Source organism: Rhinolophus sinicus, linkage group LG04, assembly GCF_036562045.2.
Source record: "Rhinolophus sinicus isolate RSC01 linkage group LG04, ASM3656204v1, whole genome shotgun sequence".
Lineage (NCBI taxonomy): Eukaryota > Metazoa > Chordata > Mammalia > Chiroptera > Rhinolophidae > Rhinolophus > Rhinolophus sinicus.
The window spans coordinates 76688147-76715758 of NC_133754.1; the positions used below are offsets into that span (position 1 = coordinate 76688147).

Consider the following 27612-nt stretch of genomic DNA (forward strand, 5'->3'; position numbering starts at 1 on the left):
TGGGGGGATTTCCAGCCTCGGCTCTTCGCAGTTTCCTCTCCTTGTTTTGCTTTCGATCTGGACTGTTCTCAGGCAAGCCGGGGAGTTAACTTTTAGTTTTGCTCCTGCGATTATTCAACTGACGGGCTTTCATTTCCATTTCACACACCCTAGCAACACTTAAACCTTGCGGAATTGTATTGGTAGCGTGACAAAGCACCCTGAGAGGTAACATTTTTCAAATAATAGTTGTGACTGTGCGTGTGCGTGTGTGTGTTTCTCGAGGGCATGTTTATGAGACCTGGAGGGGCTATGTGTGTGGGTGTCCTGATGTTTTGACACGATGTGTTGCAGACTGAGAATGCTGGGGTTCATAAATATTAATACCGATTTTCGGATGAACAGTAGGCGCTGTTATGGATCATCTGATTTTAGGGGAGACAGGTTCTGCTGCTGTTGCTGCTGCTACTGGGTCCGCTGAGGCTGCGAGGAGGAGGAGGAGGAGGTAGGGAGGGAGGAGGAGGAGGAGGAGGTCGGTGGAGGTTTAATTTCACTTTTGGATTTGCAGATGCGGAAAGGTTGCTCCATGGACACAGACCTGCTCTGTGTGATTCTGCGCCCCAGGTGTTGTGTGTGTGTTTATGGGGGGGTGGTACTGGTCCGCTGGACTCGGGCCTCCTTTTACAACAGAATCACCGTGTGCGAGTGTGTGCGTGTTAACAGACGCCGTCGCCTCCAGGTCCGAAGCAGGGGAGCAGGTCCTTCTCAGTGCCCGGCAGCGGCGCCTCTCTGCAGGCAGCCTCCAGTGTAAATAAGCAGGAACCGCCGTCCGCCCGGCTGCCTGCGCTCTGAGCCCTGGAGGGAGAGGCGCCTCCCGCCGCGGTCAAAGGAAACTTGATGGGAAGCCCGGGGCAGTCTCAGGGTTCGCCCGCACGCCGAGCTCGGGGAAGGGTCGGGGGCGTCGGGTGCCAGCGGCCCGAGCGCGCGGCCGGGCGCGGAGCGGGGCTGGGCGCCGGGCCTCGCCGGCGCGCCCGGCTTCCTGGGGGCTGGGCCACCGCTGCCGCCGCTCGGGAGGGACACCGCACCCTCCTTCCCGCCGGCCAGCGCCCAGCCTGGCCCAGGGGCTTTGTCACTGCACTTGTCCCGGAGCGCGGGGGGCTCCGGTGGTGCGTCCCGGGAGGGCGCCGCGCCTAGCGGTCATCTGCTCTGGCCGCGGCCTAGCGCCAGGCGCGTCCGGGTCCCTGCAGGCGCCCCCAGGCCGGCCTCGCGCGCTGGGCCTGACCCGCCTCGGCTACGGAGCGGGCGAGGTGGGGGCGGGGAGCCTCCGGGGACCGAGCGGCGCCCTGCTGGCAGGCTCGGGGGACCAGCGTCCCCCGGGGAAACCGGGGGCACAGGCCGCGGCGGGGTGCGGACGTGAGTGCCCGCCCCGTGCCCTTCGACCCCGTTCTGGGCGCCCGAGTGGCATTCGGCCGCCGGCCGAACATGGTTGGTGCAAAGCCGCGGCCGCCACTTCCTTTCCGCCTAATCGGCGGGGCTCGCCCACCGAGCGCTGCCCGCCGTGGCCATTCGTGGCGCCCGCCAGCCCTCGGCTGCTCTCCGTGCCAGGGCCTGGGGGCCTTTCCAAGTTCGGAGGGCTTCTGGATGTAACTTGTCCCCTTCCCCTGGATGCACCCGTATCTCTGTTTTGGCTCTAGGTTTTGGTGCGTTTGCCGCCTTCACCTCCTTGCCCCGTTAGAGGGAAGAAGGGAAGGAGTCTGGCAGCCCGAGCCGGGCGCAATGACAGTATTCCGGGCCAGTCAGTATTGAGGTGAGGCGCCCAGGTCAGTTGCTGTAAGCCGGACCCTTGTTCATCAGTTGTAAATGTCACCCCTGGGACTGACTGTAGAGGTTGCCACCTATTAGCAGCTTGGCTTTCACTCGTTTTTTAACCCCATAGTACAGAGTTTGGAACTTGGGGACATTTTACCCGCTCCTTCCGTCTTCAGTCTCCTCCCTCCAGTGTGGGTAGTAAGTAGGGCTCCTTGTCCTTGGTTAGGGAATGAGAAAACGCAGAGCCTTTCTATATGAGGATAAATGCTGACATTTGCCTCCTGCCACTGGCCTCCCTGTTGCTGTGAGTCGGTCTGCTTTTGATGAATGGCTAGGGAAGGTGGAGGATAGTTACATTTCCTGTTGTGGATTTTCAGGAATCAACCAAGGTTGCTGTCAAGCCTGCAGTCATTTATTACTTTTCAGACCGATTTCAAATACCATTGGAACTTAGCAACCTGCAGGTTTTTGGTGCTCAAGGGCAGGTGCAGACGGGTCTGGGTGCACGCTCCCTTACCGGGACCTGGAGGTCATCCCTGTCCCGCTTCATTGGGCACACAGATTCAGGCTTCTCTCGTTTCCTCAGCCCCCCATATTCCTTTTTTTGAGGGGGGAAGGAGAAAATACAAACCTAAAAAATCCTAGAAAAACTTGTCTCTGGAAACTTCAGGAGATAGAATATTTAGAATATAAACTGGCATTTCTAAGGGGTAACCTTGGAACGAACATCTATTGATTGATGTGGTCCAGTCTGGAATTTCACTGTCATTAGTGAATGATTATAATTTATAACTCAGCTGGTTGTGTAAGAAGTTAGATTTTGGCCTCTTAGATAAAAAAAGTTCTTGTCTGTTATGATTTGTAACTGCTTCTTAACATTAAAGAGTTACATATTGCATTCTCAATGAGTTGTCTTTTCTGTTGACCTTGAAAAGTTAGAGATAAGTCCACATTTCAGGGTTACCTGTAAAAAAGTCATAATCAAAAGTAAGTGTTGTTAAATTGGAAGCAAATTATAGCACACAAATGGTTGTCTTAAAGTCCTGATAACTCCACTTTTCTCTAACTCTGCTTTTGGAAGTGATATATTAGGCAAATATTCAATATACAAAACCAGTTAAAGATGTTTAAACTTAGTAGTGGAAAATTTGAAACTTTGGATGATTAACATTTGATGTTCATTGATACTCTCAGGTTTCCAAGGACATTGTACTTTTATTCTTAGTATTATTCAAGTGTAAGCTCTGTTGTTTTTAGAGCATTTTCACACAATTTCCTTTTCATAGAGAACAGACCACTGAACTCTAAATGGGGTATCTGGGACGTGGTTCCATTATGTGCTTTATACCAAAAAGGGCTTACACCAAACAAGGGACTTTATTCATTTAATAAATTTCCCTAGAACATTCCACTATGCCCCAGACACAGTGCTAGGCTCTGTGTGTTCAACTGGGAACAGGAAGACAACTTCTTTACTCTCTAGGGAGATTGCATTCTAGTTGGGGAGCTGACTATACACAACTAAATAAATGCAGTAAGTAGCATTTGGGGTTAGTTCTATGGAAGGTAATTTATTACTTAACTGTATATCTGATAAGGTTGCTTTTGGGAATGGATGAAATACTGCATATGAAAAAAGGTTGTGTAAGTTACAGCAGTTTACCAATGTGTAAGGCATTAACCTTCAGAATTCTACCAGTTTATTATTAATTTTAAAAAGCCAGGAAATCCTGACTGTAGATTAAACACTGACTTTTCTCTTATAGAATTTTCAGCAAGAAGGGAATTTACTTATGATACATAATGGTATATATAATGGTAGAATATATAAACAATGGTAAGGAATTAAACACGAATAACTATTTTATGTAAAGCATCAAAGTATTTAACAATAAAATATGGCATTGTCAGTGAACATTTTTTCTGTCAGAAGAACAGTTAGATTATATTTGTGGAGACCAGAGAAAAATCTTCCCAAATTCATTGTGCTTTAGTTCGAATCTTTTTCAGTATTGTTTCAGACATAATTCATTATTATTACAGGCATGCCCTTACTGATTTAGTGTTTTGCTGTAACAGCTTCAAAGGGACTCAGTTAACTTGCATTTATTGAATGCTTACTTATCATGTGCCCAGCACTATATACGTGAAAATAATGTGACAATGTATGTGAAAGTAAATAGACCAGATAGTTTATATTTCTAATATGACACAGAAGTACACAAACTTGTATATAAAAATAATATAAATTACTGTGAAATATGAGTTGTTAATAATCAAGTCAGTTCTTTTTTCGTCAGTATGGGACACCATGTACCTTCCCACTCAGGTACTGTGTTTCTCTGAAAATTAGACCGGGTCTTATATTAATTTTTGCTCCAAAAAACACATTAGAGCTTATGTTCAGGGGATGTCATCCTGAAAAATCATGCTAGGGCTTATTTTCCAGGTAGGTCTTATTTTCAGGGAAACACGGTAGGAGGACAGGACTTTCTGCCCAATTTGTGTCCTGCTTTTGGCCTGAGTGTGATGAATGTTTACTCAAGGCAGGGTTGAGGAGTGTTCCTCATGGTGGGGGTGGCTGGTGGGAATGGGAGTGAGCAGGTTTGATTAAATCTTGACTTTTCAACAAAGAATGATAAATTATCTATAGGATCCAGGTTTAAACCTGAAGCCAATATTTCATGTAAAATACCAAGGGGAATATACAGGCAGGACATCAAGCCTACAGGGTCCTGTTGCTGAACTGTAACCTGTCTCCAGGACTCCGCCTTGCAGCAGGCCCATAGTTGCCAGCATTTTACCTTCAGAGATCCCATTGAAATGATTTCTCCCCTCACCAGCTCTATCTTTCTACACCGTCTCTGAAACACCGTGCATTTAGTTAGGAATACTTCATATGCTCATTTTTATTACTCAGAAACACGTAAGTCTTCCTCAGAACTCGTGATTGACTTGAGAGAACTAGCATCATCAAATCTAGTTGATTTAATTCCAGCCAAAAAACTAATGTTTTAGATAGGCTGGGCAGCTGTTTTTTAGATATTCTTATAGTCCTTCTAGGCTTTCTGAGGCTTTGGAACTAGCGCAGGACCTTCCCACTTCAATCAGTAACTGAGTTCTGCTGGGGATCCAGGGACCTCAGGGTATGAACCATTGTAGTAACCCAGGCAATTATTTTATTAAATGAACAAACATTTTTCCCTTATTTCATGTATTTATTAAATATTTGCTGACAACCAGCCATGTTCAAGACTAGTGGAGGTACATGAAAACAAGAGTCCAGAGACCTGGACTTGATTTTCAGCTCTTTTATTAACTTTCCAACCACTTCCCCTTTTTGGACCTTCGTTTTCACGTCTGTAAAATGGGCTTGCATAGTTCTGTCATCTCTGGATGGGATTTATGTGTGTGTCAAAATCACTAAGGGGTGGGAGCTTTTAGAAACCACATGGTAACTTTCAGATCTAAAACCCCTTCCTCTCCTTGACTCTCCTGCCCTAAGGAATCCCCCTTCTCCTTCCTCTCAGTGAGCCTAGTATTCACTGCTGTGTCCTGGATCCCTACCCCTCAGGTGTGTGGGCCAGAGAGCAAAGGTGGAGAACTGCTGAATCAAGGATCTCTTCTCAGAGCCAAATCTTTTTATTTTTTCATTGGCTCAGAGGCTACATTATGCAGGAAGGTAAGCAGATGGAATCTGTTATCCATATTTTAGACAAGGCTTTTGGAATAGGGAATCTGGTCACTCGCTGTTGGCTCTGCCCATGTTGACATTGCTTGTCCTATAAAAATAGTATTAGTGTTATGGTTTTGAAACTTTGAATTTTCCATGCTGAAGAGGCAAGAAGGACTTTGTGTCATTGGCATGTCTCTGTCTAGGAAAGCCATAAAGAGTTACGGGTTTGTTTGTTTTGTTTTTTACTGTTTTGGCTCATATCTTCCTTTTACAATTTAATATTTAGCTTCGATAAGCAAGAAAGAACTGGAGTTGAGCAAAAATGTCTCCGTATGTCTCATGCCCTGTGTGCATGTCTTGTAGTCCCATTTTTATGAGAAACAGAAGGCTGTGCGGTTCTTTCTGATGATGGATTCTAAGCATTTTTATCTCAAGGGCAAGGCCACTTTCTTTCAACAGAATATCTTAATTTAGGATTTTGTGCAATAAAAGCTTGCCCAGTTTTCATTAAACAAACATTTTTGAGAGTTAACTACTTGCTATTTTCATAAATAATTTCTTTCAGGTGTACTTAGCAGTCTGTTGCTATCTGTAATAACATTTGATACTTGCACACCTAATGTGATCAAAGGAAAGATGAGTTTGCCATTTAATATGTTCTTATTAAGCTTATGAATGTCAGGTTTTTGTAGGATCCAAAGAAATACTTGATAGATTGAATATACTGTCCTGGACCCATAAGTTTCGAATCCTACTGACTTTCTAATTTCATGACGATGTATTGAGTGAGAAAGAACGGCATACAAATTATTTTATTTTAAGTAGTATCTAACGTGTTATTTTTGAAGAGAGCTTTTTTTCCTCTCCTTACCCTACACTTATTGAAGACAATGAGGAAAATTATAGTGGTGAGGAGACAGTGTCCTCACACTTTGAGCTAGGATGTGAGTGAGTGTGTGAGTAGTGCACTACGATTGGGAGGGCACTGAACAGTGACAGTTGGGGGATGAGGTGATGAAAAAACAGAATAAGGTGGAGTGTAGAATAGCGCCTCCTAAATTACGGAGTGGGAGAGAGAGAAGAGGGAATCAGGCAGGTAGACTTTTTGTCTTACCACAAATGTTATTGACAGCATTTCGGAGGTGGTGGGAGCAAGTTGGTAGTTAATTGATCGTTCACTCAAGGGGAAGGTGAAATTCTGGAAGGTTCTCCATTTCCAACTCGGGAGTTAGTCCTTTTTATCCTTGGGATGATGAAGTCTAATGGGAAAACTGCTAGGCATCAGCCAACTTTCGACAAGTGAATGGGGCAGGGGGATCTGAGTGGTTGTCACCGGGCCATGGTGGAAGCCACCTTGCAGTTGGAGAGGATGGAGGAATTGATACCACCTGAGGCGTCAGACTCAGTCCACAATTGCCCTTGGAGGCAACCATGGGCCCTGAGAGTAAGGCACGTGTTGATAAAATAGATCAGAAAGATTGTACTAGTTCTCCTAGGACCTCCTCTCGTCTCCTATGCTGGGCTTCCTGCTGCTGTTTTATTTTTGTCAAGTTGTAGGAGGTGACTAGGGAATTAGGAGAATAGAATGAATGGGTCAATACTGGGTTTCCCTGAAGAATAGATGGCACAAATGAACGCTGAAGGATGAACACCATAACTGGGGATTGCAGATTTTGAAACTAGCACTCCATGTTGTAGTTGGGATTGTACATTGAAGTTAACTTTCTGGAATTCAATTTGGTGTTACATACTGAAGTCTTAAAAATGTTAAACCCTCTGTTCCAGTAATTCCACTTCTAGGAATTTACCCACATGAAATAACCAGAGATGGGACAAAGGGTTGTGTATAAGGATGTTCATAGAATTAGCTTTTGTTATAGTGAAAACTGGGAAACAACCTAAATACCCAACAGTAGGGACACATTTAAATGAATTATAGCACATCCAGACCCTGAGTATTATAGATCAAATTCATGTTTTTGCGTTTAATGACGGGACAATGTTTGTGTTATGGGTTATGTGGAGAGAGGACATTCAACTGTGACCTTAATTTTACTTTTAAAATGTGTGTGTATGTTTATATACATCATTAAAAAAAAATCAGAAGAAAACATTTGGATGGTGGGATTGTGAGATCTGGCTTCCCCCACTTCCCCCCTTGAAACACTTGTATTTTCTAAATTTTATACAACAGCACAATTACATTTATAACCAGAAGAATATTCTCAGGACAGTTCTAAAGTGTCTACTCTGACGTCACCTCTGGTAAATGTAGGGTTGGGATGAGGGAGTTGCACGGGCTCAGGAGGATGTGCATGGGCTTGGCCATTCTCGCGCGCTCTCTGCTTTGGTGTATGAACCTAGGCCCTAGAATCAGGGCCTCCCCAGCCAGGACCAAGAGAAGCTGCCGTCATCCCATCACAGCTCCTGCTATTTCATGACCCTTAGATTGATGGATCCTCGGTGAGAATGGGACACGCTGTTTTGTCAAGAACTGTGAAGGGTCTGAGCTATTACCCCATTTCACAGATACGTCCTTTGTATATGTGAGTACTGCAGACTTTAAGACACTGGCATAGGAGAAGAGCGTTCTTGACTGATCTTTACAACCAAGTCCACAGCCAGAGTGATGTTGGGCTCCATCTCTTTTGAAATGTCCATGGTTAGAGAGCTAGGTCTTCCTGGCCCCTTGGGAACTGAACCTGTGGACCAGGTCCAGGCTGTAACCATTTGGCCTTCTTGAGGAGACACAGAAGTTTGACTACTTTTTTGGATCAGAGTAATTAATGTAGACAAATGGCTACAGATCCAGTTCTTGTGGGGTGTGAAGAGTAAAATGTTTCTCAAGGAAGTGAATGCAGACATTGCCTATCTTTCTATCATATACATTCTCTATATTTACATAGTATACATTCCTGTGCCTCAGGTGGCTACGCTGTATCACAGGGTGAATCACTGATGCATCCAGGGAAGTTTTATCGAGATATTGGAGACATTTTTGGGTTGTTATGAAACAAGGGTTAGGTATAGCTCTTAGGAGTTGAAAGGCAGAATGCCAAAGCACAGCCAAAAAGGAAAAAAAAAGTATTGATTAGGACAACACTATCCAGTACATACATAATGTGTACCATATAGAGTTTTAAATTTTCTAGTAGCCACGTTAGAAAAGCAAAAAGTAGGTGAAATTAATGTTAATAATCTTTGATGTTACCCTGTATATCCAAAATGTTACCATTTCGACATGAAATTACTATAAAAACATGAATGAGATCATTAATGTTCCTTGTTCATACTGCATCTGCAAAAGCCATTGTCTGTTTTCTACCCACAGCACATCTTAATTCATCCTGGTCACATTTCCCGTGTGCAGGAGCTGCGTGGCGCAGGCGGCTGTCACGTTAGACGGTATGGGATTCGGAAATAAAGCAAAGTGTGAAGACAAATATGGGGAAAAGTTGTAACACAGGGACTAAACTTAGAAGGACTGAAGGAAAGCAGTGTTAGAGCAGTCGTTTTGATTATAACTGCATGCGTCGCCGTGTGTTTTCACCCGCAAACCTTACCTGATCTCTTCAGCCTAAAGTAATAAAATGCTCTGACTTGTTGAGAAGCAACACACTGTACTCACGTGTGCCATTCCTATGGCGATTAGTCATGAACATCTTGATTTTTTTTTCTGGCTTCCCAAACTCTTAGGAAAATTGTTAATTCTTTGGATTTTTCCATGTATAGTACCTACATGGCAAGTCATTTGAGAGCTAGGCTCGTGTCGGATTTCTTTGCATTCCCTGTAAGAACTAGATACATATTTGTTGATTTGATTTTCAGCTATAAAGCTAAGGTTAGCTGAGAAGGCAGACTTCCAGCTTGGGAAGGATGGCACAGATCTACTGTGTGTTAGAAACCTTATGGTGTATGTGTTAGGCACATAAATATTGGGATTTGTCACTTTGCATTAGGGCTTCAATTTCCACAGGGTGAAAAATTGCTTGGTTTTTCTCTTTTGCACCTAGGACTTTAAAACAATCTTATCAGTCAGTCCATTCCTTTGACATTTAAGTTCCAGTGATACAAATACCTTGTTGTACATATAAATAAGCTATGTTTGCTGATAAACTGGAGATAAACATTTGGGAGCTGCTACTTTCTTGCTGGGCTAGTTAATTATTAACAATAACTTTGTTATTAACAACCACTCAGCCCATTACATATATACAGTGAAGATTCTTTTGAAATCAAATATAGTATTTTACAGTTGACTTCATTTGTTCTCTTCAACTGTAACTGTTGGGTCGAAGCAACAGACTTACCCACAGAGCCAAGGCAATTTATTTTTACTGACGCCTACCTAAGAACTGCTTAGGTAGCGTTTCTCTGCGAGATTAAATACGACCTTCACTGAATCATGTTAGCAGGGCCAGCAGCTAGAAAAATAAAGACTAAACCAAACCTTCGGCAAAAAAAGTCCCAGCTGCTCAGTGGGTCAGAGTTTGCCTGATTGCTTTCTTCTAATGAAAACATTGTAGATTAGTTTTAAGTGAATTCTAGTCGGTTTGGGGATTTGCAACGGACGGAAGAATAGGAAAGTATAATCTCACTTTAAAATAGTAATCTTGAAGGTAAATCTTTGTTGACTCTTTTCAGGAATGCTGGGATTTTGTTCGCATGGAAAAACTTAACTCATGTGCACTGTTTAGCTGACCTTGCAGGTTAAGGTCCTCAGGGTAGAAGGATAGAGAAGTAGACATGAGGCTGTTGTCCCTAGAGGATGCCCTGAATGCACCCAAGGACAGACACAGGTGGCCCTCTCCCTGTTCTTCTCTGTTACTAGAATGAAAGTGGAAATTTAGGGAACCTGGAAGGGCGGTCCCAGAAGGGAATGTAGATGAACTGCTATTTCCACTTTTGGGTGTGGTCACACGGGTGATTTGAGAAGTCAGGGTGAATTTAAAATATTATCAGAGGATTTGCCTCTTACAGGTGCTTTTAATGCATTAAGGCTTTTTTTTTCTTTGAAGGCAGGTTGCAATTTGGGAGCTAGGATAGAGAAGGTCATTCAGCTGGAACAGTTTGACCATTGAGTCAGTCAGTCATTTATTGAACAAGTATTTACTCAGTGCTAACTATATGTAGAGGGAGGTATTCAAAAATAAAAAAGTAATCACCTTGGATTTGAGTTAGCTAGGTAGAGGATCTGTATTCCTTAGCGTTAGGAGCCTAATTTATACGGCTAGATAAAACAAAATTAAACAATTGGGTAACTGCATAACTAAGACCACAGTTCCAGAAGTGATTTTAGATATCCATGAACTCCTTCTAGGGTTCTTCCACAGGCCACGTAGGGCTGTCTCAGGTTGTAGGGGAAACAGCAGTGCTAATAGGACAAATTCTTGGCCAACTGTACACATTTTCTTTTCTCAACGTCAGATTCTTAATAAATTACGTAATAGGCATAAAACAGCATATTGTTTTATTGTTGCTGTTTTTCTCTAATTTTTCCATAGTTAGTTTGGCATCTCGCATTCAACTGTTGGCTGGTGTCTTTTGTCATTTAGGAAAACCATGTGGGTAAGTCCGAGTAGTTATCTATTTCCCTTTCTCTCAGGGTAGACCCTGTAACTAGCAGTGCTGCTAATAAATGCTGTGCTACTGCTCCAAATCCCTCCCCGGAGGTTGGTGCTGGGAGAGTCTAGCCTTTGTATGTCCAGTGAGATGACATCACCACGAGGGGGAAATTGGCCCTTATTTAATTTTGAAAATCCATCATTCATTCTCTCTCTCTCTCCCTCCCTCTCTCTCTGTGCACGTGTATGTGTTTGGCCAGTGAGCACTTCAGGTTGCCTGGAATTAAGGAATAATTATCCATAACAGGACTGAAGGAAACAGTGGCAACAAGTAGTGAATTCCCAAACGTATGAACACATGTCTAGTTCTTTTTTTAAATTGTGGTAAAAGTTACATAACATACAGTTTACCATTGTAATCATCTTTTAAGTTTACAACCCAGTGGCATTAAGTGCATTCACAGTGTTGTGCAACCATCACCACCCGCCATCTCCAGAACTTTGTTATCTCAAACACAAACTGTACCCATTAAACAAGAACTCTGCTTTCCTTAGCCCCTGGCAACCACCATTTGCTTTCTGTATCTATGAATTTGACTTCTCTAGGTACTTCATATCAGTGGAATCATACAGTGTTTGCCCTTTTGTGTCTGGCTTATTTCACTTAGCAGAATATTTTCCAGAATATTAGCAGAATAATATTCCCACCATTTTGTTTATCCATTCATCTATTGATGGGTCCTTGGGCTGTTACTACCATTTGGCAATTGTGAATAATGCTGCTATGAAAATCACTGTAAAAGTACGTTTTTGAGTCCCTGCTTGCAATTCTGTTAATTCAGTGCATCATAGGGTGATTCTATGTTTAACGTTGTGAGGAACCACCACACTGTTTTCCACAATGGCTGTGGAAAATTTTATATTCCTACCAGTAATGCACAAGGGTTCCAGTTTCTCCACATCCTCGCCAAAATTTGTTATTTTCTAAGTTTTTTTGACAATAGCCATCCTAATTGGTGTGAGGTGGTATCTCATTGTGGTTTTGATTTGCGTTTCCCTAATAGCTAGCGATATTGAGCCTCTTTTTATGTGCTGCTTGACAATTTATATATATATATGTATATGTAATACATATATGTATATGTAATATATATATATGTTATATATATATGTAATATATATATGTAATATATATATACATATATATATATATATATATATATATATATATATATGTATAGCTTTTTCTTTGGAGAAATGTCTGTTCCAGTTCTTTACCCATTTTTGAATTATTTGCGTGTTTTTTTTGTAGTTGAGTTATAGATTGAATCATTCTTTTTGTGGGTTCCAAAATTACATATTAGTATGATCTGAAAAACTAATAAAGATTCTCCTTTATTACAGCATGTGTAGCATGAGACACAAACCATTTTTAAAATTTTGAGATGTTGTAAAGCTGATAAAGCCCTCCTGAGGAATTAAATTATACCGAATGAAGTAAATCAGAGTGGATTTGTAAATAGGGAATCAGATAAACATATTTAACCTTCTCACAGAATACTAGAGTTGGAAGTTTCCTTAGTGATTATCTCAGTTTCTTCATTTTTTTCAGCTGGAGAAATCAAGTGGCCTGCTCAGGGTCTTGTGTCCATATTAAGTACTCAGTATGTTTTGTTGAACTCTGTAGTAAAGAATTAAATTTCTTCTGTTGCATTTTGAATCCTAAAATTTCTAGCAGTGCTTAAATATGATAGTGAATTAATTACAGCAGTTGCTCATATGGTACCCTCAATACTTGGGGCTCATGAAAAAGAAACTAGGGTTCGTCATTTTTGTGGTATTAGGATAAAAGTGAGTAAAAACAGCTTTGGAATAACATTTGGGGGCAGAGAATTTAAACATAATACATTCAATAATAGTTCAATACTACTACTTGAGTGAATGAAGAATTTATTGCTGTAATAACAGATCTGTTAAGTAAAATAATAAAATCATTTGAGTATTTATTGTAAATTATTGCCAGAATGAGAAGCCATTTACACGTATTTGTTCTTATAACAGTTATAGTAGATGAAGAAATTCATCCACCACTTTACAGTAATGTATTTATTGTTGGTTTACTTCCATGATTTACTCAACTTTTTCATTTCATGCAATCCTTTTGAAAAGTTGGTCTTTATTGAATAATATAGTCTGGTAAGAAAACATATGGACTATAACTAAGAGTGAGTTATAAATAATTGGGAAGAAGATACATAATGTTTTTGTTTGACATAAGGCAGAATGGTAAGAGGAATTGCAAAAATTTGTATTCCCTTCAGGCTTGGGGCCAAGGCTCTTCAAAAAAGTCCTTAAAATTAACCTCAAGTAGTATGAAAACAGATATGATAATGATGAAATTAAGATGGAAGACTTCTTTCTGCAAACAAATATTTAAATAAAGCTCTCAGGAGAATTAATTCCGTCAGCAGACATTTTTGAACTACTGTGTGTTGTGGAGATGGAAAGTTGAAAATGTCATGTTCTCAGAGAATTTACCATTTAGTTAGAGAGACTGGCAGGTAAATAATCATCTGTAGTTTAAGAGAGAGAATGAAATGGGCACTTAATAGAAGCCCAGAAAGCGAAAGGCTAGGGGAGGGAAGTGGAAGGAGTATGTCTTTGACGAGAGACATCCTAAAGCCCACGAGGAGGAGGGAGTGTCAGTTGGTGGCAAATGGGCAAGCGGAACATCTTTGGTTGAAAGAACAGCAAGAGCGAAAACATGAAGGGTTGAAAATTTCCTTGCACCCTTGATGCATGGAGAGTTCTCTGGTGTGGCCGGAGCAGATAGATCAAGGGGGGGAGTGTTAGAGTAAGTTCCTGGTGGCCACAAATACTTTCTTCAGGGCATGTGTTCCTGTGTTTACTAGGAAGGAAGGACTTCGTTCTGAGGAGAGTAGGGGGAAGATTACCGAGGATTTGGAACATTTTCCCCCATACATTTTAGAAAACGATGATGACTGTTTGCAGCTGCGTGTAAGGGGGTATGCATTCGTCATTCACAGACTGATGGGCATTGCAGAAAGGACAGGACTGTGCTTTTGATAATAATCAGGCCTGGTGTTCAGGTGCTTTCATACATTTCTAAAAGGAAGTGATGGCACAGGTACAAATTTACTTTTTTGTACTCTTCTTTGGTTCGTTTGGATTTGGTTTATAAAGAGAGTGAAGCGAATAGGTTTGCAATATTCAAGTGAGGCAGAGATAGAGACAGTTATCTTTAATATGGAGGAGAAACTCGAGGTGGAGAACCAAGAAAAAGGCAAGGTGCTCTGAAACCAGGCAGAAAATTTTAGCACAGGGCACACTCGTGACCCAAAGGGTGCTTGGATCTTGCTGGCATCTCAACAGTGAGACTGGCCCTTGGGTTAGGGGGCCCCTCCCTGCCTCGGCATGAGGTGCACTTGACGAGGTTCTCCGAGGGACACCGTGTAAGACCATGGAAGGGCCGGTTCATGGAACTTTAGTGTCAAGCCTAAACTATAGGACGCTGGAAGTCCAGAGGGGGCCGGTGGTGTTGACTGCACCACATTGAGGCTTCTCCCAACCGCGTTGCTCAGTCATGTTGCATCACATCATGACTGAGGTGAGAATGGTGCCACCATCAGGTGTGGAGGCCAGTAACAACTTGGTCCTCTGGCTGCGCAGATAGGGATCAGGTTCAGAAGTCTTATTCAAAGGCCTTAGATATTTCTTTGCTATATTTTCATATACCACGTTGTACTTCTGTTATCAATGATTGCCTTTTTGTATCAAATGCCCGTATTCACTTTTCATGGGGTGCTTTATATCATGAAGCGTACCATCACAAGTTTTATCCTCAGTTTGTTTCTCTAGTATCACCTTCAAGACACGGCACCTTGTTTTAAGAGTGGTTTTTTATGTGCCTGCTTCCATCACTGCAGTGTAAACCCTGTGAGGGCAGTGATCTCGTCTTCCTCATCTTTGTGTCCACCGCTTCCCCCCACCCCGAGTTTTTCATAGTGCTTGGCACATAGTGCTTTTCAGAGTACTTGGCTCAATAAGATTTTTTGAATGAAACATTGAGTAAGTATAAGTCAAAAGTGCGTTAGCATACTTAGCTCGATTCACCTGGAAAATGTCTTGAAAATAATAAAATTATTCTTTTTTAGGTTGCATGCTTTTTGCAATCATTTTCCCAGCTTGTATATCACTTGTTTACAATGAGTTTTATCCATCACAACCTATAGTTCATATCCTTTGCCTTTTCCTCCACCACCACCCCCACCCCCCAGTGGGTTCTTTAGGAGGCGCTCATCCACTTTCTTATCAATAAATAATTACTACATATTATTATGGGCAAGGTACTGTGCTTGATATTTTGGGAGGTTCAAAGATGAATAATAAGATGGGATTCCTGCTCACAAAGACTTTGTACAGAGATATGCCTGTTTGCAAATACGTGAAGATGTGAGCTTTGGTTGCGTTAGAGGTGGAGAGAATCAGTTGGGTAAGAAGTCAGGAAGTTGGGGTGGGAATGAATTATGGTGGGAACCCAGATTTTATTCAGTGGGCATTGTGGAGCCACTGAAGACTTTTAAACAAGGTGATAAGATGTCTGGGAAGATTAATCTGGCCAGCACTGTGGAGACTAAGCTACTACTCAGAAGATGGACCCTGGGGACCCTCCTGCTCCTTATGACAGAATCTGCTTTGTCCACTTTGCTGTTAGGTGGCGTACTGGCTCTACTATTGGAAATTTCTCTGTGGAAGTCTTAGCGGAGACCAAAGCAATTATCTCCTACTTTTCCTCTATAAAGTGTCCTTTGCTATGTCTTTCTCACAGTACCTCTGCCAAGTTGCTATTACCATGTCTGTTTATAGATAAGGAAACTAAAATTTGGAGAAGATACAGGTTGTGAGTAGAGAGGTTCGAATCCATGTGTTCTTGATACCAAACCTGAGCTCTCTCCAGCACATTCTGCTTCAACAAGGAGAGGGAAGGTAACCAGTGTGGTCCTGGAAAGGGTTGGTGGGGGGGTAGGGGGGTGGGGCATAGTGAAAACACAGCAGACGCCAAATCCAATTTCCAGGTTCTATTTGGAACTTGGGTAGCAGCAGTATCTTCTAAAAATATTTGACGACAGTTCTGCAGTGTGCGGAGGAGAGAGGGGTTTTTGCTTCAGAGGTATTCCTGTACTTAAGAGAAGGTAGCAATTTTGGCTCTCTTTTCTAGTTGGAATTTATGGGTAATCAGGATAGCTTATCGCAGGGATAGACTCAAACTCATGAAAACCGTAGTGCATAAGTTTATAGTTTGTGTGTTGAATTTCAGCCGGCTTTGAACATAAAAAGTTGCCTTGGATTGCTTAATAATAATAATAATAATAATAATAATAGCAATATTAACAGGTAACTTTTATTGAGAGGTTCTTGGCAGAGGGGACAACTCAAAGGAAATCGCCAAAGGCTATGTGGCAGCAGGAAAGTAGCTGTGATGTGAGGGAGAGAATCATTTATTCTCATCCAGGGGAATCCTTTGAAGGTCAGCCTTTTCTCAGAGCAAATTCTTTTCAGCAACTTTCTTTTGGGAAGGCTTTGGTTTTCAACATAGTCTTCCAGTAATGCATTGGAAATCAGATGGCAGCAAACAATTTAGTCATTTTATGCAAATAGATTTTCTTAGGAGTGTCAATATGCTGGCCCTTCTAAAACTTCCTTGTCATTTGACTTTTCAAACTTAAGTGCTGAAAGCATTGCCATCTCCTCTTTCCCCACGTCCCCTTGTTTTTTCTGTGTTCCTGGTGGGACCAAGCACAGCCACTGTGGGTCTGTGGAGTGTGGAAAGGAAGTGAAAGGGATGCAGTGACTTGGGTGATACAAACAACTCAGATAATTCAGGTCCTGCCCATTTCCTGCTACAGTCCCCTCCCCGAGCTAGGGTATGTGTGTCCTTTGTCCACTGTTGTCCACACTTTTCTCACGTGTACCATCGTATTTAACATTTTCTGTACTTTCCCAGTGTACTTGAGGACTAAGATGTCTTTTCTGGGCTTTCAAACTGCTGATTTGGATGGCTCCAGGGATACCAACGTATTCTTGGAAAGAGGGACAGTCTTAAATGAACTCTCCACTTAACTCGCAAAAGGAGAAGCTCTGCCTTTCAGAGTTTGCTTTACTCCTGTACTGCAAAGGCAGTGCTCAGAGGACATGCTGATTAAGGGAAATGTAGGGCTGCTTCTTTTCCCATTTTCCATATGGAAAGAAGGTTTGAACATGCAGTCTGAGCGTGACTCCATATGCTTGGAAATCTGCCCATGATTCTTGCTTTGCTGAATTGCAGAATCTGATGCCATCTAGGTACCGGGCAGGGTCTGGGTCCAACCAAACACACCCAATGGTCCCAGCATGATTTCAACTTTATGAAATATGTTTAAAAGTCAGTCTAACCTTTTAGGTCCTTGTTACCTTCTATAAATTCTTCTAGAAAATGCTCTTTAAAAAAGGTGACGGGTTACAAAAAAAACGCTCTGGGGTTTTCGTAATTTCGATGTATCTGGGGAGTAATTTATCTGTGCAACTTCATAGAGCTTTCTCATAGATTTTTTTTTTTTTTACAAGGCAGAATATTACATTTGCATCTGCAGCAGATTTAATGATCATTGTGGATTTTCTAGAAAAGAAAACATGTATCACACGTGATTGAATTACTTGGGAAACATTTCCTAGAAGTGATATGGCTGGGTCAAAAGATGTCATTTAAATTTTTTGATACTGTCACCAGGCTGCTGTCTGGAAATTTGTACCAATTTATAGTCCAACCCAAAGTACCTGTGAGATGTAAAGCACTATTCTAGATGTTTTACATGTTTCCTCATCCAATCCTTGCAAAGCCCCATGGGAACAGATAGGGTCAGTAACCTGCCCAAAGTCATTCTGCTTATAAGTGATAGATCTGGGATTTGGACTCAGGCGTCTCAGCCAGGCTCAACAGCCCACACTGTTGCCTTTTCTGCTGTGTTACTTCCATGACAGTGGGTCTCAGAAAATTACCACAAGATGCTGTGATGAGACTCTCCCTTCCTTCTGTGAGTCCTTGGGTGTGGATATGATCGCTTTTTAACTCTCATTCTCGATGCAACAGATAAGATAAGTGCAGAATGATTTTCCTGAGTCAAAAGCATTCGTCTCCATGTTCTTTCATCTCCATGTTCTTTCGGAAACTGTGTAATTCAGAAAGTGTTCTTTAAGAAAGAAGCAGCGGTCACTTTGGAGATCCAGCTCCTCTTCTCAGTTCTCCACTGCCCCCTGTTCTGCTGGCCCAGGCTAAGAAAGGCAGGAGACACTGTTATATCTTGTATCTTTATGAGCCCTCTTCCTGCCTCATGCTGAAGTGTTTGCCAGACCCGTGTCAAAAATGCTTGGGGGCCTCATGTGGTCACCCACATCTCCCCAGGGGGGACCTCAAATAGAGGTGTGAAGGTTGTATAAAGTTCTGCTTAGGGGCCTCAGGTTTTAAACCCATACTTATCTTGCTGCTGGATCTGGTGAGATAGATCACTAAAAAAAAAAAAGTGTTTTTATTAGTGCAGCCCTGGGGTCATACAGGGTCAAAAGACTTCCTCTTTTAGGAAAAGCCCCAGACAACTCACTTACCTCCGAGTATCATCTCTGTTTGTGGGGGATTTGTTTTCTTAACTGCCCCTCCCCTAGAACAAAGATCCACAGGAACAGCAAATGTTGGGAAATGCCACAACATTTCAGATCTGTAGGCCTGGTGGACTTTGACATGACCCTCGTGTTCCTGAAATGTTCTTGCCATGAGGAAGCAACTGTCAGAATTAGTGTGATGTCCAAGTAAAGCTTGGGGAACACACCAGTTCTCTAGTGTTCATGTGTGAGGACCCAAAGGCACATGTAGGTGAGTACTGTCTACTCAGGGTAAAAGCCTGTTTTGGGGCACTTGTTCTCATGATACTGGAGCTCCAGGACAAAGAACGAGCTCCAGGACAAAGAACCAGCTCTGGCACAGGCTAAGCCACAGCTTCCTCTTCTTAAAACAAGAAAAATAATAGTACCTACCTCATAGGTTTGTTGTTAGGGTTAAATGAGATAATGTACAAGGTCCGACAATTAAGTTCACAAACTCATCCTAGAAAAAGCACTACACACCTCATTGCTGAATATCACTACTGTCACCTTCGAAGTACTCCCCTTGGGAAGCTGTGCACCTACACCAGCACCTAGTCCACCATCCAAAGCAATTTTGGAACTCTTTTTCTGGAATGGCCATCAGAGCTGTCATCATATTACCATTGATGTCCTGAATGTCATCAAAATGTCTTCCTTTCTATATTTCCATTATCTTCGGGTGAAGAAAGAAGTCACTGGGGGCAGATCAGGTGAGTAGGGAGGGTGTTCCAATACAGTTACTTGTTTGCTGGCTAACAACTCCCTCACAGACAGTGCCGTGTGAGCTGGTGCATTGTCATGATGCAAGAGCCATGAATTGTGGGTGAAAAGTTCCGGTTTTCTTTTCCACGCAGCCATTTCAGCACTTCCAAATAGTAAACTTGTTTAATTGTTTGTCCAGTTGGTACAAATGCGTAAGAATAATCCCTCTGATATCAAACAAAGTTAGTAATATGGTTGCAACAAGTTGGCAAACTTCATTGTCCGACCTCATACATAAAGCGTAGAACTAAATACCGTGTATATCGTGGGTGCTCTGTAAATAGTCCCTGCCATCGTCATCCCCACCGCCATCATTAATTATCTCTCAGGGGAGCATTTTTTTAGAGGCAAGTTTTGATCTTTTTATGCATATACTTCTAAACAATTCAGCTCAGTGCACATGTAAACACCCGTATAAGTGCCTTGGCCCTTATGGTAGGAGGGTCTTTGGGGCTCCTTCACCTTGGCCATCTTTAACCTTAGTGTGTTTCCTTTCTTTACACTGCCAGGTATGTAGCCAAGGATCTCTGAACTGAAATTCTACCCAAGTCCACAGAACCTAATCAGTTCAATGTATGTTATACTTCTCACATTTCAATGGCACATTTGCCCTTTCATTCAAAAGTATTTTAAATGATTTTTTTTTTTTTAAATGGGGGAGGTAAATGTTTCAGAAAATTCCTTGGGTACATTTGCATTTGTGCCACTACAAGTAGTCTTTTTGTTTCATGTCAGGTTTCCACAGAGCAGTAGGGCTTATATTAAGTAGGAGAATGGCTTATATACCTATCTCAATGGATGACATAGCTCTCACTGCATAAACAATAACAAACAAACTCAGTTTAACTTGATACTCATAAAAGTATTCCTTGCAACAAACTTAATTTTTGAAATAAAATTTAAAATGTCATAGGAAAAGGAACAATGTCATTATAATTGTCATTGTAAAGGAAACTTAGGGAGGATGTTTAAAAGAAATTTTGAATCTTATTTAAAACTTTTCTTATTTCATAAGTAAACATTTTATGTATTAGAGTGGTAAAGTGAAACATGTATACATATTGCTAGGCAGACCTAATTTAAAGTCAATAATAATTTTTAAACGGCTGCTTAGGATTTCAAATTTTATAAAAATACCAAAAGTATTTCCCTACTTTCTAATATGCAAATGCAGTTTGCGTTAAACTTTTCCATTTCAAGACTAAAAATGCGCTGTTATTCACTAATTTAAGCATAGTGCGTGCCAGATTACTTTATAATGTAAGCACAACTTAAGGAAGAAGATACTGATTTTCTTGTCTAACATGGGAACAATAGTATTTTCCAAGGACAGAAATAACTTGAAATCAATTACAGATCCAAAATCCTCATTTGCAATCCAAATAGCTCTGAAAACTGAAAGTTTTTATCATGACTCATTTGGCAGTGTAGTCTGCCCTGAATTGGCATAAAGCTATTCATAGATGTTACTAATTCCACTCAGTGTGGATGTTCACGTTTTACTGCAGAAATATCACCGTGTTGGATTAAGGGGTTCTGCTCTAGATCTTGCTGGGGGTGTTTTGCTCTATAGGATATATGCACCATATTAACTCTCCAAAATCCCAAAACTTCTGAATTCTGAAACACATCTGGTCCAAGGATTTTCAGTAAAAGATGTCCGACCTGTTCCCAGAGCAGCTATCTCCTGTAATCAGAGGACCCTCACGTCGTGGTTTTTCCCGGGACAGTCCCTCTTTACATTCACTTAGAGGCTAGCTCTAATTATTAATAAGGCCCGCTCGCACTCGAAAGTGGTCCATTTTGATATGGTTCCCACAATGAGCATCTGTGAATTCTGGGTAATGGGCAACACTGTACTAGCAACACTGTACTGGTAAACATGAGAATTTCTAGTGAATTCTCATACATATAGTTTTGAAATAAACAAGATCCAGAGTATATCTTGAAAACCTGAAGTATAAAGCATTGTTTCTGAGCAATAATTTTTAAAATGTATACACCACTCCTTTCATAGACGGAATTCCCCATAGCATTTATATATACCTTTTCTTTTTTAATGGCCAATCATCATTTTCCTCATTGTAATTGCTTGTGTACCAGCTTTCTTTTACCAGGCTGCAAGTCCCCTCTCTGCTCCCGCTTTGACTGTCGTTCGTGCCTGGCACACATAATAATTTCTTAATTTATTTATTAAGCATAGGCCTTTGCCATACTCTAGACCCTGGTAACAGAGTGGTGAACAGACAAAATTGGTCTTAGGTCTCCTGGAGATTAGCGTCCAGTGAGGCAGACAGATTTGGGGGCCTGGCCTGGCCTGGGGAGATTAAGGAGGCTTGCTGAGGAAGTGATTTTGAAGCTAAGACTTGAAGAATGTAAGAGTTAGCCAGTGAAAGGGGACGTTCTTGAGGCTAGGTGATAAATAGATGCCAAAGCCTTAGAACAGACCACTGGCTGCAGGTTCTGGGAGTAAGAACAAGGAAGGGAGGTGAAGCTGGAGCCAGTGCATGTGACAACAGTGGGCTCTGAGCAGGTCCCATCTGTGCTTTACAAGGGTCCTTTGGCTGTAGGGAAGATGACAGCTTGGGGTTGGGAGTGGGGAGAGCAGTCAGTGGCTGTTGGGTACCACTGTGTTGGACAAGAAATTGTTCCTGATCCTCTGGTTTCACTTTCTATTCTTGCAGGGTTATAGTTACTCTCTGGGAGAATAGTAAGTATGTGTTTTGCGTGTTACTCTGAGGCCCAAGTAGTTCCTGAAATCTTCAGCCAAGTTAGAGCAAGTAGAACTGGAGGTTATTCAGGCTCGGAATTCTACCAGTTGAGGAGAAGTTGTAAATGAGAAGAACCAAACCCCTTCCTCATGGTGGGCCCTTTTGGAGCCAAGCTCCTGAAAGGCTGTGGGAGTGGGAATATTGTCAGGAAAGAAAATGAAACTACGCTGGGAATGCCAGCTTTGGGAGCGCTGGTGACAACTGGGAGCTGGCCTAAAATACCCTGCAGAGAACACAGTGGTATGGGGCCCCCGAATGCTGAATATCTGAAAAATACAATTAGTGGCAGCCCAGGGATGGTGTTTCTGACCTGCGTCCTTTGCTGCTAACTTAACCTGTGGAGTGAGACAATTCACTTGGGAAACAAGCTTGTGTTTTAAAATTTAAATAACTTCAATTAAATATTCGTACAGAGGTTTGACAGGAGGTAACTTTGATGCTTAAATCTGAGAGCCTTCTCTAAAACATCCAGGCAAGCATTTCGGTCGTCTCACTTTTAGTTTTCTACACAACCAGCAATTTAAATGAATTATGCACCGTCGCTCCTCATCTTCCCCAGGAAACAAAGCTGCAAGGCTCCTTGTTCAGATAATTGTTGCTTGATTGCGCTGCCCCTTATGGATGGAGGGATAAAGTGATGGATGCCTGTGCGTAATAGAGTCGCGATGCCTGGATAAAGAAAAAACTGCCAGCAGTTTCAGTACCACAACAGAGAATTTTCTAGAGTTTGTTGTATTTGCAGAAATACTGTCATTTCCCCTTCTAGACTGTAAATTACTTGTAATTTGCTATTGTCTTTCTTGCCTAGTCTTTTTCTTTGCAGCTAATTTCAGACTTACACTAAGTTGCAAGACTATTACAAAGAATTTTTTTTCTGAACCTTTGGGAAGTAACTTGCTGAAACGACGTCCCATCACTCCTGAATATTTGAGTGTGTCTTTCCTGCAAACAAGGACACTGTCCAACATGACCACAATGCAACTGTTAGAATCAGGCAATTAACATGAGTACCATCTAATCCACAGGCCCCATTTAGGTGTGCCGGTTGTCCCAATAATGTCCCTTGTAACAAAAGGATCTGATCCAGGCCCAGGCGTCATTCCTCTTGAATTCTTCCTTTACTTCCATGAACTTGACATTTTTGGCAATTACAAGCCAGTTTCTGTAATTATAGAGTGTCCATCCCCTCGGGTTTATTGGTGGTTTCCTCGTGATTAGATTCAGGTTATTTATTTTCTGCAAGAATATCACAGATGTGATGCTCTGTTGCATCCTCTCAGGGGGTGTTTGACTTTGACTTGTTCCTTTATTGGTGATATTCTTTTGATCGTTTGATTAAGGAGGTATCTGTCAGGCTTCTCCGTTGTCAAGTTACCCTTTTTCCTTGATAATAAGAATATTTTGTCACAGAAATATTTTGTCACAAGAAATAGTAGTCACAATATTCCGTTATTTGAATCGACCACATTTTATACTTCTTACTATCTAGTATTGGGATGAATTTAAATTTTTTGCTATTATAAGTAACGGTCCATCGAACATCCTTGACCATAAACTTGTGTCTGTGGAAACCGTCTTGGCCAGGGCTGGGATCTCCTTTAGCACAGGTTCCCAGTGCAGATGCTGTGTCAGAGTGGAAGGCATGGGTCCCTCGATGCTTCTTTATGTGGACCCCCAGTTTGGCCTCAAGGTCCAAAAGCTAAGTGAGGGCCTAAGACTCCTGTCTAAATCTGACCTCTACTAGTCAGTAGCTCTGTAACCTTGGGCAAGTTACTTAACCTTATGTGCCTCAGTTTCTTCATCTATAAAATGGGAATTTTAGTTGTTGTGAATCAAGTGAACTAATGGTCATAATGAGATTGCCTAACCCTGCTAAGCACTTACTACTCGTTTGCTGTCATTGCTAATATCGTTATGGTGTAACACGGGATACTGTGTGCTCTGTACCTGCCAGCTGGTGATGTTTTCAAGGGCTTGCATATCTAGACCAGGATAAGGATTCGTTCCATGGAAGCTCCCCACTTACCAACAGGTTGCCTTCCAGAAGGAGATTAAGCTTTCAGAGTGTGAGTCAGGCTTGTAAACACCTGGCTTTTCTCAAAGTGGAACAGTTTCAATGTCAGGTGGGTAACCTGCTTCTTCAGGAACCCCACAGGGGTGTCCTATGCAGATAGTTTGTTTTTACCAGACACCTGACCCCTCACTGATTTGAAAGACTAGAACCAGCCTTGAAACTCCGGGTGCATCTTTGGGGACAAGTGGTTCCTCATTCACAGTAGCCACAATCAGGTGTTTAGTAGCCACATGTGGTTAGTGGCTACCTTGTTGGACTGGGAAGGGAGGATATGTTAATAGAACATGTCCAGTGTTGCTGGAGAGAGCTGGTCTGTATTTATTGGGTGCTTGCTGGGTGCAGAGTACAAGACTACATAGTTAACATGTGTAGCAGTGTTACCGTGTTTACAGCTGAAAAGGAGCTTTTGTCTCAGTGGAGTACAGCACATAAAAATGAAAGGAAGGCATCATAAGATACATGTTAGAGACAGTGTGTTTTATGAATTCAAGGGGAGTTTTGCTTGGCCAGGATAGGCTTTGTGGAAGAGACGGCATTTGAATAATATGTAAAGGGGTGCTTGGCTATTTCTAGGCTAAAACTTTTCCCTGAGCCTTATATATTGAATTGCGCACCCAACACCTTTTTTGGCTATCCCACATGCCCCTGCTGCTGAGAATGGCATTACCACCCACCCGGTCTGAAGAAGGAAAAAAGGAGATCACAGAAGTCCAGAAAAGTTTGAAGTGGGAAGGGAGATAAGGAATTCAGAAAGAAGAGCCCGGTGGCCTCTAGTTTTCTCTCTGAAGTTGGAGGCAAGCGCATTTGCAGGGACTGACAGGTGTGGAAGTGAAGCAGGCAGTGTGAGGATGGAAACATCTGAACGTGTGCCTGTGGGGACCAGGTACGGGAACTAATGAGGGAGAAGCAGAAAAGGTCTGCAGAGACCAAAAGCTCAGATGAGGTGATAACCATAAATCTCTCATGGCGTTAGTATTATGACTGGGTGTTATTCAGCTCAGTCATAAATGGTTGTACATGAGCAAAGAAGAAGAGGGAGGCAGTGAAGGGGAAGTGGTAGGACAGCTGTTGGGAAAGAGAATGGGTCCAGAGAGGGGACATTCCAGGGAGAGGGAGCAGGGAAGTGAAGCTCGCTGGTTAGGATGCACTGTAGGGTTTGTACTGTCTCTGGGAAAAGTGCACATCTGTATGGATGTCACGTGTTCCCTGTAGTTTCCAGGATTACGTTCGGGATGCAGAATTCCTGTTCTCTGTAGGCTACACTGAGACCTGTTTCCTAGAATGCCCGTGAGGTGACCCGCAGGACTGAAAGCCAGTGATACTTTGGTGTCTTTCGAGCACACATGTGGAGGCCATATGTGACGAGTGTCTTTGTCGGCTTAGGGTTGTGATACAGCACAAGTTACTATCTGAGGCTAAATCACGCTGTTTCAGGTACCAGAGTGGTCTGTGGTCAGAGACAGGGTAATTTTGGTAGAGTAGCTATGGTAATATCTCCTAAAAGGATACAGAAAACATGCCTAATGAGAAACTTGTGGGTAGCATGGAGAATATGCAAAACTATCATTTGGATGATTCTCAGGATGGGAGTCTATGGTATTTAAAGTGTTTTTGAAATTTAACTTCATACACGTTCATATCCATTCATGATGAAATGTATTCATCACTGGCCTCCCCGTTTTTCCATGATTCCATGGGGCGGGGGGGTTCGTTAAACATGTGGGATCTGGAAAAGGCCATTGGGCTAATGGGCACCAAAGGGCAGCGATGCCCATACTTAGCCGCTTCTCAGAATTACCCTGGGACAGTAACTTCCTGGGGCTCAAGCCCTGGAGAGTCTTAGTCCCTAGGTCCAGGATGGGGCCAGGAATCTTTTTCTTCTTCTTCTTCTTCTTTTTAAACTCCCCAGGTACTAACATGGCGCAGGCAGTTTTGGGATGCTGATACAGGTGAATTGAGAAGTATAACTACAGATCGTGATGTGTTCAGGGGAGCCGTTCACAGCAATCCTGCCACATCCTTCAAGGTCGGGTTCCTGAGAAATCCACACAGTAGGAGAATTCATGGTTGAATTGCTTAAAACCTTGAGAAAAACTGGGCTAGAGACTACAGTTCTGGAATGAATCTATGACATGCATCTTTTTAAAATTCTGTAAAATAAAACAGTCAATGCATGAAATAAAGATCACATCAGTGATACAATTTGATATTGTACCGTTGATTTCCACTGCTTACTAACTACCCTGAAATTCAATAAAACTTTTTAAAATTGGTTTTGCATTGGTGCAGGTAATACTTACACTGAGAAACATGCTTTATTCTGTGTCTGGCGCTCCATCCAAATGTTAAATATCTTTCTGGTTTCATGACTGGTAAGGACTGACTTCACCCTCGAGGGTCCCACCAGAGTATGTAGAGTGATCTGAGTACCGTAGGCAGAGGAGTACTAAGTAGAGCCAAATGAGTACGTCTCAAAGCCCTGCCCTAATATACAGAGTCACGTTATCTTCCTTAGCTCTGAACGTGCTGTTAAACTTCTCTCATACATTTCGCTTCTGTCTTCAGTACAGTTCTACGCATTTGCTGCTTCTTGCTTCCTACACCTTTCTCTTCTGCTTTTTTACTGTTCCACCATTACTTCTCCCTCCACCTGCCACCCACATGCTCCCACACATCTGTTCACACACCTGGGAAGCAGTTCAGCCTAGTGCAATGTTCTTTTATACTCTTTTGACTACAGTGCCAGTATAATATCATATAAAATCAAAACAAAAGTTTAATAAAACAGTGCTTACCCTTATTTGGGGGACTGTCATAATTTCTCTTCTGTAGTCTCATACATTAAAATTAAAGTGCTGGTGTTAACCCCAGTAATGCTGATCTTAATTCAGTAAATTGATTCTACGACCCTTGGATGGGTTGCAACCTGAGGTTTGAGAAACACTGGTCTGGAGGTTTCGGCATATTCTTCAGAGGCAGGCAGATCTGGATTTGAATCCTGGCTTTGCTACTTAATAGCTCTGCAGCTTGCTAAGAAGCATTTCCTCTTCTGTAAGATGGAGATAAGCTACTCTACCTCATGCAGCTGGTTTGAATATGACATGAAATAATGCATCAAAAGCCCTGGGCCTAATGTCTGAAGCACTTGAACAAATGTAATGGGGATAATGGGGATGAGGAGGATGATTTTCAATGTTCAATTCCAGATTCCTCTCAGCTCACCTAATATTGAGCTGAAATTCTTACTTTTGCTAAAAGGGTACACAAGTGTCGGTGTGAGGA

General features: G+C 42.2%; 1 protein-coding gene across 7 annotated transcripts in view; it reads left to right on the top strand.

The window, feature by feature from the left end:
- The window catches only part of IRF2 (interferon regulatory factor 2), a 75155-nt gene continuing 47543 nt past the window's right edge, over nucleotides 1-27612 (top strand). For 2 of the 7 annotated variants that reach the window (XM_019736120.2, XM_074329852.1), the window contains exon 1: nucleotides 1-207. The gene's annotated coding sequence lies outside the window, so the exon portion shown is untranslated. Of the gene's footprint in view, nucleotides 208-360; nucleotides 485-531; nucleotides 604-8795; nucleotides 8870-27612 lie in introns of those variants that run through there. The other 5 variants (XM_074329850.1, XM_074329851.1, XM_074329854.1 and 2 more) reach the window with 5 other exon arrangements.